General features: G+C 42.8%; 1 protein-coding gene across 2 annotated transcripts in view; it reads left to right on the top strand.

The window, feature by feature from the left end:
• Positions 1 to 2,736: 2,736 nt before the first annotated feature.
• The window catches only part of slc1a2b (solute carrier family 1 member 2b), a 31,533-nt gene continuing 19,850 nt past the window's right edge, over positions 2,737 to 14,419 (top strand). The window contains exon 1 of one of the 2 annotated variants that reach the window (XM_058645230.1): positions 2,737 to 2,940. The gene's annotated coding sequence lies outside the window, so the exon portion shown is untranslated. Of the gene's footprint in view, positions 2,941 to 3,396; positions 3,421 to 14,419 lie in introns of those variants that run through there. The other variant, XM_058645231.1, reaches the window with a different exon arrangement.

Here is a 14,419-nt window from a genome sequence, read left to right as displayed (position 1 = left end):
CAGAGTCATGCAGAGGGTGGATTCGCCACTCTTTTCACGTACTTTTCCTCGGATGACCTGAGGATATGTAGATGAAAATATGTCACCAGACAGACAGGAACGTCTGGATGTGCCAGAATGATTCACCGATGTTCAGTTACAACTTTACTGTAGTTTTCAAATGGCTGTACGAGTAGTGTATAGTGCTGTCTTGAGCATTTTCAGGTAGTGTCACCGAGTTCTGACCTTTTTTTTGCATTGGAAAACACTGAGAGAATAAACTGTATTAACTGTCATAATGAAAACTTGACAAAGCCGTTTGTCAAGAATACTTGAAAATACTTTTGAATACTTGCTTTTGAGGAATGGACTATCTATTTTGAGCAAGTGACGTGCTTTTGCAGGTTATCCACTGGGTTTTGCAGTTTGCACTAATTGTTTTGAGAAATGCACTAACTGCTGTGCAAATGTTCATAGTGATGTGAGGAAAGCACCAAAGCGACTGAGAACAACTGTAATTTAGGTTACACAGGAACAGAGGCAGAAATGCAAAGAAACAGCCACAAAAAGTGAATTCTCATTAAAAAAAAGTTGAAAAATTGAGCGTGTGCGAGACAAACAGGGATATATGGATATTGTATAGGTTGCATTTTCCAATCAAGGAGAGTTGACATTCCCATGCACAAGAGACAAAGAGCTGGGAAAGGGACAGAGGAGGAGGGTGGGTGAGTAAAACGCAGAGGAATGAGGTGAAGCACAGTTCATTCAGTGTCGTTGAGCAGTGTGAACCAATCCTGTACGTTAAGACGAAAGTGCCAACAACTTCCTTGTTGTGTAACCACTGTGAAACGTGCACGCAATTCAGGTTTGTGTCTTTGACTTGACGCTTCGAGATCATTGTTGGCCCTTGCTTTTAGTGTAGGTCTCTCAACCACTGCTGCTTTCTCTCTTTAGCTTCTTTCACATTCAAAAATTAGTAGGTAAATAATTCATTATATTACATTTTTCAATCTTGTATTTTGGTAAGTAACTTTGAGGTGCTCATAAAAAAGTGAAGCAAGGTGGAATTAAAAATACTGAGTGATCTCCTAAGATGGAAGAAGTATGGTTTATTAGAAAAGGCCATGGCTTACTGTGCCAGTGGCTAGAAGATGCACGTGTTGCTTCTCTGTCAAAAATGCAAAACTGCTTTCCAACCAATGCCTGAGGGAGTTGAAGCCCGTCGAAAACTGTAGATCACATCTATTTCTCTCTCTATTGAGTTTTACTTACAGCAACAGACACATCCGTGCATGCATGACTGAAAAAGAAAATTGTTTGCTGTTTGAAGCCAACCAGGAACTAAGAATAATATTGAAAATGCAAAAAGAAGTGATGAGTGAAGGCCAGTGTGACTGACAGTTGGTATAATCTAATTGTTGCAGTGGAACTTTATCAGTGTAGTGGAGTTCAATGCTCTTTAGAAAATAATATTTTCCATGTTGACAAACCTGGTACGGAGCGCCATACTCAAATAGTCCTCAAAAAGTGATTGATTGAAAAAGTGAGTACCTTTTTGACTAGTGTTAACCCATAAATATGCTGAGATACCACCAAAGAACGAGTTATATGAGTTATAATAACCATTATAATTACTATTTGAGTGGGAAAAACATTGCAACTTTGCAATTGACAGTGCACCGGTGCAATTAATCTAAAATTAAAATATTAATCATATACTAACTTTCACTAACTTTTACATTAAAAACAAAAACACCAAATCTATTGATCATATAGTATCTAATGACAACACAGCGAGCATCCACGGAGGCAAAGCTGTTCACCTTCGACAACATCACTGCCAAACTATAAATATGTCTTATCCTCATCCATAAACCACATGTTTTTAAATAAAACTTCTTGTTTTTCTTCATTTTAAATTGTTAATAGACCATCATCTATTGAAAGCTATTCTGGAGAAAATGGACAAAAGCATTTACTCACAGGACATTTTCTGGCCCTTTTATGGTTAAAATAAGCAAGAGGGACATTTGGAGGCTTAGGTGTTAAAGGGTTATAGGCTGCAATTTGAGAACCTCCTGCTCTGCGTGTGAATATACACAAATGGTACAGGATGTTATGCATGCTGTGTATTCTATGGGTTTAACTGGAGTGATAAATCTGTTTGGAGGTTGAAACGATAATGTGTTGCCCCTGGCTTCCTTTATCTATATCAGTGTGGCCGATGGGAGAGAAGTGATGCTCATCTCTGCCATAAACATCAATCATTGAGCTGAAGAGAACTGGGCGAGAAAGATAAAGAAAGAAAGAAGGAAACAGAGATTTGGAGACCATTTACATATTTAAAGGTGAATATACACTTTACTCATTTTTCTACCAGTAATCCTCCTTAAATGGGACACATTGGGTATGGTTCTTGAAGGATGTTTATAGTTCTGTTACAGCTCACACACACACACCAGCTTGTTAATATTTAAAATGTAAATGTTGCCATGATGATGTGTTGTCATAAATCATGTGTGGCCCTTTGCCCTCCTTTAAGTCAGCGTGGCCCTCTGGAGAAAAGTGTTGTCCAACCGCTGCCATACAAACTCAAAACCCCATTGAGCGTGAGAGGGAGAAAGTGGGGATATATGGATACGGTATAGGCTGCATCTTCAACCAGGGGGAGTTGGCATTCCCATGCACATGAGACAAAGAGGGGGGAGACGGGCGGAGGAGGAGGGGTGGGTGAGTAAAACGCCGAGGAGCGAGGTGAGGCACAGCTCATTCAGTGGGATCGTTGAGCAGATCGTTGAGCTCCTCGGATTTTAACTGAAAATCCCTGCGTTTGGTGTGTGAACGCGCTCCTGCACCTGGACCACTGTGCGCTTCGTGGCTCGCCGTCTCCGAAGCGGATGCGACAAGACCCCGCAGAGGGACAAGACCAAAAACTTTTTCTTATCGTGGGTTTCAACGAAGGTAAAATTGTGCTTCTTTTCGCCCCCTTTTGCACCACAGCTCGGCACAACAGTAGGACCGATGGACGGTGGAGACGGTGGAGACGGTGAGGCGCACGGCGCGTCTTAACCCCGTCTCTCATTATGTGTTAATCACCAATAGTCAAAGGTTAATTGAAAACCTGATTTAACTGAGACATTTCTGCAGATGTGACAGATCAACATTTCAAATATTAAGTGGAGCCGCTGTATGCAGAGCTCTCTTACACTGATCGCAGATTTTGTTGTATTTATTACTGCATTTTCTTGAAATGATTCCAGTTTAAGAAAACGGGGTTCAATTCCAATAAAACATCGAGTAGGGGGAGACTGTGGGGCATTAAAAATATACGCTAAGCATTGCATTACATGGCTGAACAAAAGAGCTGCGTTCACTTACATCTTCATTTGCTGACTTCTTACAGGCACCTGCCAAAATAAAAGTCACTCTGCTTTGCCGCAGGTAAAATATCTAAGTCATTCTCTTGTCATTTCCCTGTCACTTACACAATCACCACAGGGAATACATCATGTTCATGCATGTGGATGTAAGGCACGACCATAGGAAAAGCACTTTGCTGCCAACGCTGGCTGTAACCTTTATGTCACTGCTGTGTTTTTAATTGTGCGTAAAGCTGCCTGACCTAAACTATCCCACAGTGCTCCACTGGTCCTGCTCCAGCCAAGCGCGCAGCATTTCCATTTCTCATTCAGACAGAAGTGTCCGTGTCACTGGGAAGAACGATATATAAGTTGCTGTGAACTGAACACCAATAATCAGGTGATGGATTTGCACAGATTTGTCAGTGTCCATTGCGCTTCTGCTGCACTGATATTGTCATGGTAATCTACTGGCAACAAGTTGTCGCTTCAATTTGACTCATTATTTTTGACTCACTATTAAATAACATGAGTGCTTTTGCAAATCTTGTTTCACTCTGAAAAAAATAGAAGGTGATATTTAAAAGTATTCTTATTAAGTCTTTTTTTGCATCTTTAGTTTGTCAAAGGCGTCTTTTGTTTCATGGCTGGAAGCTCGGTGTCACAGCAAATCACATTCTGCTACTGGCAAATAAGAATTGCTGGAGAGGAAACCTCAGCATTATTACCTTTATATTACCATCACCACCCACTTCAAGAGCCAATCACTGGTGCGGGCCCTGCCCTTCTTCATAAACCCCCCCCCCCTCGCTCTCTCTCTCACACACACACTATTTTTCCAATAGCACCATCAGCGTCACCATGGAAACCAACAGTCTTGGCACCATCAGTTGATCGCCTTCGGCATCACTCTTGGTTTGTCACATACTGTATATATAACCAAAAAAAAAAAAAACATGTTCATAGTGAGCTTGTGGGTTTTCTCACCTGCTTACACCTTGTTGGGATTTGAACGTGTTCGAATGGACCTGCATGGTGAACCGAAGTGGCTACCGTTGTGTATTGTGTGTGGAAGGCATGCGGTGCGATGAGGCCTTGGCCTTCGGCACAGAATTGTCGGTAGAATCTTCAGCGGAAAGTGTCCATGCATCTAATGCACTTTGTCCTTTTCCCACAGGCTGAATGATCTCTGTACTGTGGCATTCGCTGCTTTAGAACGTGCACTGCACACTCACACATGTTGACAGGCAGGATGGATGAGTCATTTGACAGAGAAACATTTATTTTTTTTATTTTTTTAAATAGGGAGCTGTGTATTTATATTATCACGCTGCCATTACAAAGCAATTGGAATTCCCCCATCTACATCAATGGGATTGTTTAGCCACATTATGCACATCATTTGCATTTGTTTAAAGATCATCATTAGTGTGACAGTATTCATGCAGTGGCTTTTATCTGGCTGTGCCATAATAATGTTGTTTACCTGCATTTGTCAGAGAATAACAGACAACACACTACTAACAATCATTATCCTGGATGGTCATATTTGCCACATGCTGTTAAGCTACATTGTTATTTTTTTCATCATCTTGTAGATTATTTCCTTCTGTTGAACGAATTAATCTGTGAAGATGAATTAATGTTGAGCTTTCACACCAAATCTCACCAAATCTCATCCTATACCAATGGTTAATTATGTGCTAGATATCAGTATTTGGCTTTGTTTCTGACCGTCACCACGCAAGACTCCTTTTCTTTGTAGATGTGTCAAAGGTAACGACATCCGGAGATGAATTATGTAACCGCCGAGCTAAAGAGCTGGCTCTCACGTGCCAGACAGGACCCTGCAGCCTCTCTCGCCCATCTCCAAGTGAAATCATTGAAATGAGTCAGAATGGTGTTTGTCAGGATGTGTTGTGTTAACCATCTGTGAAGACGGTTATTTTAATTGGTGCATAGTTGCTCGGGCTATTCATGGCACAAAAAGATGTATATATGGACGTGCGTGCGTGTGTGTGTGTGTGCCTTTGTTCTGAGGTGGGCACACACACACACACACACACACACACATATGTTTGTGTAGTCACTGCATTGACTTCTATTCATTTGGACACCCTTAAGAAAGTGTTATTCGTAAGCCTAACCATCACCATCTTTGCAACCAGTTTCTCAGGAATGAGGTTGTGCCTCATTAGGACCAGTTTCTAGTCTCCATGAGGACTTGACCCGGTCAGTGTTTATGCCAGAAAAGGTCCTACAGAGGCTAACACATACAAGAACACGCACATTTTTTTTTTGGGGGGAGGGGATTTGTGTAGAAATTTAAGACAGGTTTACATAATCAGGGAAGGGGAAATAGAAGTAACAACATACTGGTAAAAAAAAAAAAAATCAATAGACTGATGAACCGTCACCTCCTTCACTGATGGATGGCTTGATTATTGTGGTCTGTCGTGCTCGAGAATCATTAAAAAGAGGAATCTTTGCTGCATGGATTTGTGTGGGATACTGGTGTTATGAGCCAATTAACAGTTAGCTGGGGAAGATGGTGAAGAGAAAATTGCATTAAATCCTATCGCATGTTTACATGTAATGGAGATAATGTGGTAGGGCTTGTATTCATAGTGAAAATGTGTTTAATTTGATTTTACAAACACAAGCAGCCTGCAGCTAGTGCTGGCCTCGTTTCCCTGATTTCTTTGTATGTTGAACAAATGTGTCAATTTCTGCCAGATGAACTGGGAAATCTTACACTGAACGAAGTGCGAGATAGAGCAGGGGAGGAACTTTGACGCGTGGGAGGGACAGAAAGTGGAAAAAGACGAGGAGGACAGACAGTAAAATATAGGACTCTCTCTGTTGTTCCAAATAGATAAATGGCTGTGTGATGGAGTGAGCAAGCGGGGGGCACAAGGTGGTGTGGCGTTCCCTTCTTTGTGTGAGCGCTGCCAGTGCACAAAGGGCTGCACAAGCAGCCTGAAGATAGCAGCATATGTTACCTGTCTGTCCCTGGCCAAGTCGTAGCTCTCCTCGCTGCTGTTTGGAAGGCAACAGAGGAAGAGAGAGACAGAGTGAGGAAGAGAGATTTAGACAAAGTGGCTAAACACAGGGTGAAGAGGACGCTGGGAAAAGTGGAGGAGAAAAAATAAAAGCTCTGTAGAAAAGATGGAAGACAGGAAACAGGTGAAATACAACAGATTTTATGTCCGTGTGCACGTCTGCGTGTGTGTGTGTGTGTGTCCATTCATGAAACTTTGTCTATGGTCTTGCTGGCATCTCGTGGCATCTAGTGCTTGAGTAATCCTCCTGGGAACACGCTGAGCCTGCCAAAGTGCCATCCATTTCCCCTTTTTCACTCTTTACCACCCTCACGCTCGTCTATCTCTGTCTCTCCTTTTCTCACTCTATCAATACTCCTCTTCTGTTTTTTTTCCTTCTCTTAGCTGCCCCTTTCATTTCTCTCCTTCCTAATTACGTTAAAGTCGCTCCCTCTCCTTTTTTTCTCCCATATGTTTCTCCTCGCTTTCTCGGACCTTGAATTGCGATGCACGTTCTCGTCACCGGTTCATTCCTGGTGTGAATCTTCCCACTATGAGGGATTCGTGCGATGTCTTCGCTCTCTTCTTCGTCGCCTTGCCTATAGAATGAATGTTTCAGTTCTCAGAGAGCTGCACAGAGTGAGGCCTTTCCCATGGGTTGACCAAACAAAGAGCCTGGCTCCCTTCACTTCTGTATGACTGCACAGGAACAGAAACAGAGGCATTCACAAGCGAGTCGGTCAAAGCGTTTCTTCAGTTTCACTGTGAGACAGCGGCGGTCGTTAAACTGCGTGATTTGTGAGCTGTTTTTACGGGAGAGATGGGATACAACCTCCAAATTGGAACCGCATGCATGTGTTTATCCGTTAACAAACACTTTTCAGCTAATAATCCACATGGATTTAATGTTAAATATCATAAATCCCACTGTATGTGATCTGCGGATTGTCCTTTATGGTGTTTTCATGGAATAAAAATACAGGGAGTATAATTGCACATTCCACTGAGGTCAGAGTTAGGTGTGCGCTTGATAAACTCTACAGGTACAAGACAGACGTGGAAAATAAACTAAAATAAAAATCAGATTCTGAAATGGTATAATCCAAATGCTTACAAATGGCTGTGTAACGAGTGCAAAGATCACACGAGAAATATTCTGGTATAGACACAGTTCAAAGGTCATGGTCAGAGTAACATGTGTCCAAAATTGCCCAAAAATGAAAGGCAACACATGCTGAGATGAGCGTGTAACCTCATCTGATATGTTTAAGAAAAAAAAAAAAAACATTTCTGAGAAATGTCTTTGATGTATGACTCAGATTTAGAAGAACATTCGGTTATACCATTCACATATAGAGGAGACTGAGTCAGTGTTTCCTGGGACTGTGATGGCCTCATCCCGTCCACCAAAAACCCAAACCACTCACATCCCATTGGCACCTGCTACGTCAGAATTCAGGTCAGCAAGGGGGAGTCGCAAAATTGCTCCGAGAATGATTGGTAAAAGGAAGAAAGCGGGATGGCTGGGGGTGGGGGTTCACATTTTTGTTTTGCTTTTTTCCCTCTTGGCAACAAAGACCATGCCAGTGACAACAATCAGACCATTGTGTGGCAACAAAGGAACCATAATTAAAGCACATGGAGTGATTCCTTCAAAACAAATAGGAGGCTCAATTGGAAGAACTGTCTCAAGATTCAATGTGACAGATTCACACTGGTAGTAAATTGGAGTTTATGTTGAAATGATGATCAAATGATGATAAATTGTGATTAAAATGTCTTATACAAGTGAGACCTTGGCACACTGTTATGTACGCTGGCCCTGGAGGTAAAAATGCAACATATCCAGTGAGTGTGAATAGACAGAACCAAAGTCCCTGATGTCATTTCCTGTTACTTTTCAGTGGCACTGAATAGTTACTTAATAGGTGCAATAAAACTGTGCAAAACTACATCCATGGAGAGTTTTCTGATGCACATATTAAGAGATTATTGTTGTTGCCACAACACTTGTGCCACCCATCATCCACCGACACTGATGAAGAACACTAGCATGGAATTATGCCTCAATAAAGACACATTAGACTCCCAATAAATCCATGTGACAGCCCATTTGAGAGTAAACCCGCCCACTGATGTGGTAACCCACTGGGATATGTTCTGGTATTCCTTATTGTCAGCCCCTAAGGTTTAATACAAAACAAAAAGCTTTTGCAATAGTTTCAACTTTGAGTCTAGATGCTAACAAAGTTGTTAATATTTGACTCGACTCGCCCCTTGAAGAATCAAAGACACATTCAAAATGTGCTTTAATTAATGTTTAGATTGTTTTCTGTCAAACTTCTGGTGAAGTTTTCCCAAGTGATTCCAGCTGCTCTTCTCCTCGCATCCTTCGTCTCTGCCGTGATGCTTTTTTGACAGTTTCAGAGTGAGGATAATGGAATGAATGGAGGGATAAAGAGGAAGATCATGGTGAAGAGGGAAAGAAAGGGTTTGATGATGCTGGGAGGTTAGTGGCTGGATAGTGTTTTCACTTTTGATCCCTCATCAGCTGACTGGGAGCACACATTGAAAAAAGTTCAAGTTTAAATCAAACTATTGTCATTACCCACTTCCCTCACTCTCCCTCCCCATCGTACCCATCTTTCTCTTTCTGTGCCCCTTTTTACTATTCCAGAAATCCTCATTTAAGAGCGCAATGGGCCCCTGAGGCAGGTCTGTGTGCTTCTTTGTGCAGCTTTGGGGGGGATCAGTCGGCCTTAATGTTCCTCTTGAGTTTGTAAATAGCCTGAGCTGTGGGAGCACAGAGCAGAGCTGCCACTTGTCCGCTTAATCACAGAGAGCTCCATCACTTTCGGACATTTTCTGGAGCCAAGACAGGACATGCATGAGAACTTTGGGGGGGGGGGGGGGGGAAGTACAATGCCCAATCCCAGAGGAGGAACATCAGCACCCATGTCCACCTCCCGCTTCCTCTGGAATAAACCCCCTTTTTTGCTCTCTCTCTCTCTCTCTGTCTACCTCTCCTTCAACCTCACCCCGCGAGCCTCCTCTTCCCCAAATCTGCCAGCGCCTCTTAACCATTCCGACGCCACAGAAGCCCGACCAATCTTGGATGTGTGCTGTTCCCCACTGCTCAGCCGATCCCATCCCAAAGCCCCGAGCTGATAGACCCTTCAGTCTACGTTTGTTTACCCCACCCACTCGTCCAGCGGGACACACAACAATCCCCTTCATTGCCTGTTTGTTAGCCTCCTTTCAGAACCAAAAGAGGAGGGGTTTGTGTCTCTGTATGTGTGTGTGTGTGTGGGGGGGGGGGGGGTTCCAAAAACAAAACAGAGGAAACAATTAAATCGCCCCTCCTTTTCATGAACCCTGTGCGAGCGGTTTCCCAGCTCTGGGTTCTGTGAACTAACTTGGAGGCCTGTAAAGTGGCCCATTATTCTGTTCAGGGTGGCGTGTTCCAAGAGCGGCCTGCCTCAATGGCTGATTAACACAGAGCAGGGTTTGTTAAAGAGTTTTTTTGGCTCACCACATTATGCACTGGTTAATTAGGAGCTTAAATCTATCCATCTATCTATCTATCTATCTATCTATCTATCTATCTATCTATCTATCTATCTATCTGTACAGCTGTAAAATGATTTTAATCTCATATAATAGGCTTCATTATGCACACCGCACAGAATCCTTGTGCTGAGAGGGATCCTGACATCCCTGGGGATCCTGATTCCTCATATAGTAGGAGGATTAGAGTGAGCCCCGATTTTGTTGGAATTTGTGTTGTAGTAGCCTGGAATCTCGACTGCCGCGGGGTTTACCGTTCTCTGAGCAGGCCGGGATGAGTGCACTCGGGGGATTTGGCTGCGTCGGGGATCAAACAGTGGAAATGTGTCAAAAACACTTTTTCCTGGATCTCGTGATAGACTGTGAGTACAGACAGGGCTGTCAGAATCAGGGCGGTGGAAAAGTGAGAGCGTGTTTGCTCTCAATGGCATTCCAGCGATGCTCGTGACTGAAGAAATATTTACATAGCTTGACAAAGTATGCAGCGAATAATGTGTCCCCCTGTGGCGTTTCATGTGTAACAGCACTCAGTGAGAGGTTCTGAGGGGAGATCTGAGGGGAACATTCTGTATAGATGTGGTTCTGAAAAGAACAGTGGCAAGTTACTCGTGAAAAGGAAAGCAGCCCTGCTGCGCTTGAAGGCCTCACATCATACTAAAGCTTTTACAGCACAGACAGACTCAGATTTTGCCTTTTTTGAAACGGCATATTCCTTAAATTCCTTCATGCATCATTGAATCCCCCTTTGCTCGGCCAGTTACCCTCAGGTTCACACCAGGTTTTCATAGCGATCTATAGCGTAGACTTTATATACAAAGTGGATGTAGTTTGGTAAGAGAAAATGAGCCGACGTCTCACTTAATAGCAGCAGTAAACATTTTCCTGCAGAGTTTTGGGCAGTAATTAATAGCACGGGATGTAAATGATGTTCCCATGTAGAGAAAATATGTGATAAAGCACAGCACACACAGTATTAGCGGACACCAGTGGGATTCACAGCTGGTATCGTCCATTAGGTGCTTGGTTGCAGGGTGACATCTGTAAAAAACTCAACATGGCGCCGGCTAAATCACCAGTCGTAAAGCTTCAAAATATGAGATTAAATTCGGTTCATAGATGTTTTTGTGATCTTTGGGTGCTTTGAAATAAGACGCAGCATGAATTCAGATAGCAGGGTCTGCTGAAAAACAAGCGTCGAGGACGTGTTGTTTTGACACAACGTGTTGTGTGTGTGCGTTTGTGTGAAAAGAGGGAGGGGAGAAAAACCGAGAGAAAGGGAGGGAGAGACAGTGAGAGAGACTTTGTTATGAGGAGGAGTTATGTGTACTGTAGATAACGCACACACGCACACACACAGATACTGACAGCTCTGTCACACTCCACTGCTTTCCTGATTATGCCGGTTCCATATTGTGTTCCAGTCATCCTTGATGTGATGTGCTTTTCCTCAGCGCGAGATACACATATAAGAACTGTCAAGGAGTTTTCAACGATTTAATCATCATAGCGCATCAGAATGTGTTTACGTTCAAATGACTACAGGACACACCTGCATATGTTTGGGCTTCTGTTTACAATAATGAGCGTAGCATGACACTCAGTCAGTAAATACCATATGGCACATATCCAATAAGCAGCGGAGCTGTTTGGATCAAACAACAGTGGACGACAGAAACGTGGCTGTTAGAGCGCAGGGAGCTCTAGTCGAAAGTCCAGTGTTGTTGTTTTTTGGCAGAAATTGAATATACTACATGTAGTTTTAGTGTATAGTGTATATAAGTGTATTATCACTTTTTGTATACTTATTTAAAGGTCTTGCTTTTAGGAGGCCACCATCTTGTGCTGCCATTTTTTTTTTCTTCCTATCGCATACTGAACAGACAAACAAGCAAGAGTGTGCAGTATTTTGTGTTCTGAAGCAGAATCCAGCCATTAGTTACAATCTGCAGTCTCGCCGTTAGATGTCACCACTTTTTTACACATTGGCGCTTCATTGTTTTTCCTCCTGCACTTTATTTTTTAGTCTTATTTTAAATGTTTTATTAGAATGTTCACTTTATAGCTGTTGTGTAAAAGGTAAGGGAGCAAACTACCAATGTATATATATATATATATATATATATGCTTGTCCTTTTAGGGTTGCTGTTACCTTTACTTGTTGAGATAATTATTAATTACTGTGTTTTTCTTAATCATATGAATTGGACGTGTGTGTGATAGTGGTCATCTAGTTTGACTGGCTGACACATGATCTGTGTGTGTGTGTGTGTGTGTGTGTGTGTGTGTGTGTGTGCGTGCAGGAATGCCCTTTCCGTCAGCACGGTAGGGTGGTGTGAGGAGAGTAGGGCATGGCTTCTGCTGCAGGCTGTGCTCAGTCCCCACAGACTCCAGTGTTTAATTAGTGCGAGAACATCCTTCCTCCTTATAGTCCACTTATTGGCAAATCCTAAGTGAGAGTGTAGCCCCCTCCTCGCTCACCTCACCACACCTCAGAGACAGCGGCATTGGACCAGCAGAGATTTATGACCCTTACACAGTCAAACGGCGCTATCTTTTGCACGCGCGCGTCTGCAAAAACGTTTTTGCACAAACGCGAGCGAGGCGACTCAGTGAGAGAACAGCGCGCGTACATTGTCTACATATGATTGAAATTTGACAGTGTGGCAGGTGAGTGTGGCAGTGCATGAAATATGATTTGTGCATTAAATTGAATTTCACGGGGCCAGCTGGCCGACACAGATGTCAGCTCCTCATGTATCCACTGATAACCCGAGAACACGGAGGACCTTCGTACTGTATCACTGCAGAGACATTACTCCACTGATTACTTTCTCCTCTGTTTGCCATTACATCCCTTTGTTTCCATCCTTATACCTTCATCAGCCACACCTTCCCTGTTCCACCCTCCCCCTTTTTTCCCTTTACCCTTCCCCCACACACCATTACACATCTATCTGCTTCACCCCTCCCACTCTTACCACTGACTACTATACATCTTTCTTCCCTCTCTCTCTCGCTCTCTTTCCCTCTCCCTGTCATCTCCTCCTCAGCAATGTAGAGGGTGTTCCATCGCGGTGGTTGGAGTAGGGGGTGGGGTGGTCCCACCTTACTGGCTGATTTAATGAGATCCTATGGGGATCGGACCAAAGCCATCCAAAGCAGCGTGCTGCTATACAGCCAGCTCTGTCAAACAGATGTGCCTGTGCTAATGATAGTATTGTAGCATTTCTTCATATGCAGCCCGTCATGAATACCAGAAGAGCTATAGGAGGAGAATAATGAGTGATCAGCAATAGGTGTGCAATGCCTCATCTGATGGAAGAGGCAGCGTGGAGGCATAATAAGAGGAAAATCCTCACATGACTATGGATGATCTTCTCCTCTCCACTGACCTTTCATCTGAGCAGCTTTAAGCAGACGATGGGGGCTGGGGACGGGGGACAGCGGTAACAAAATCCTTTTGGTTGTCGCTTTTGAAGGTTCAAACTGAGAGAAATGGCATCACAGCATCAGATGAGAGATATTAGATGCTGAAGAAAAGCAGTGAGAGTTACATGGTCAGCACATATGGCCCATATACAGTATAATGCTGATTTTTTTATGCTTAGTTTTCTTTTTTACACCTGATACAATATGACAGTTTCATTATATTATATATTATATTGCTTAAACTAAATAGACTAATAAAAGTTAACACTTATGGCCTTTTCCCTCTGATCCGACTCCTTCTATAAACACAAATAACTACATTACACATTTTTAAGTTGATCAAATAAACTTTTGGATGAAAGAAATACAGTTTTGCGAGCGTTTATCAAGTTACTGAGAATAAAAAAAAACATTTGGCCGATGTGATGCAGATTTGAAAGAAAAAAAAATTGGCCATACTGATGAATTGGCCTAGATGAGACGTTAAATATAAATATCAAATATCAAAGTTTGGCAATATTAAATGTCAAATATAGATATTTAGATGTGGGGGGAAAGCACAGGATAAATACATTATGTAATTATATGTGAGTGCACAGCTGTAGCCCTGCCTGGCAGTGACGTCTCCCCTGTAGATATTTTGCAAAGAAATGGATTCCCCAAATTTACTGCCCAGCTTAATGGGCAGTTTGCACATGGGCAGATCACAGCAGTGTAGCCTCAGGATTCCCAGCGGCTCTCACTAATGACTGCCTCATTATTGACACAAAGAGTCGTGCCAAACAAAGGAACGAACTTTACAGGAAGCAGGCGAGTATGGTTCAATCATGCAATGCCGGGATGGGGTACACCCAGACTGTGAAACAGAAGAAAATGATAAATAGATAAACAGATAATGAAACAGAGCAGAGTTGTCAGAGTTGTAGCTGTTACAGGCGGAGGACGAACTAAAAGAGACATTGCAGTGACTTCAAACAAGTCACTTGTTTTTTCTTGTATCACAAGCTCCATTTGCAATGTCACATCATTTTTGCACAAGAGACA

The sequence above is a fragment of the Solea solea genome, chromosome 12 (assembly GCF_958295425.1).
Source record: "Solea solea chromosome 12, fSolSol10.1, whole genome shotgun sequence".
NCBI classification, from domain to species: Eukaryota; Metazoa; Chordata; class Actinopteri; order Pleuronectiformes; family Soleidae; genus Solea; species Solea solea.
This window is presented reverse-complemented; position numbering and strand designations above follow the sequence as displayed.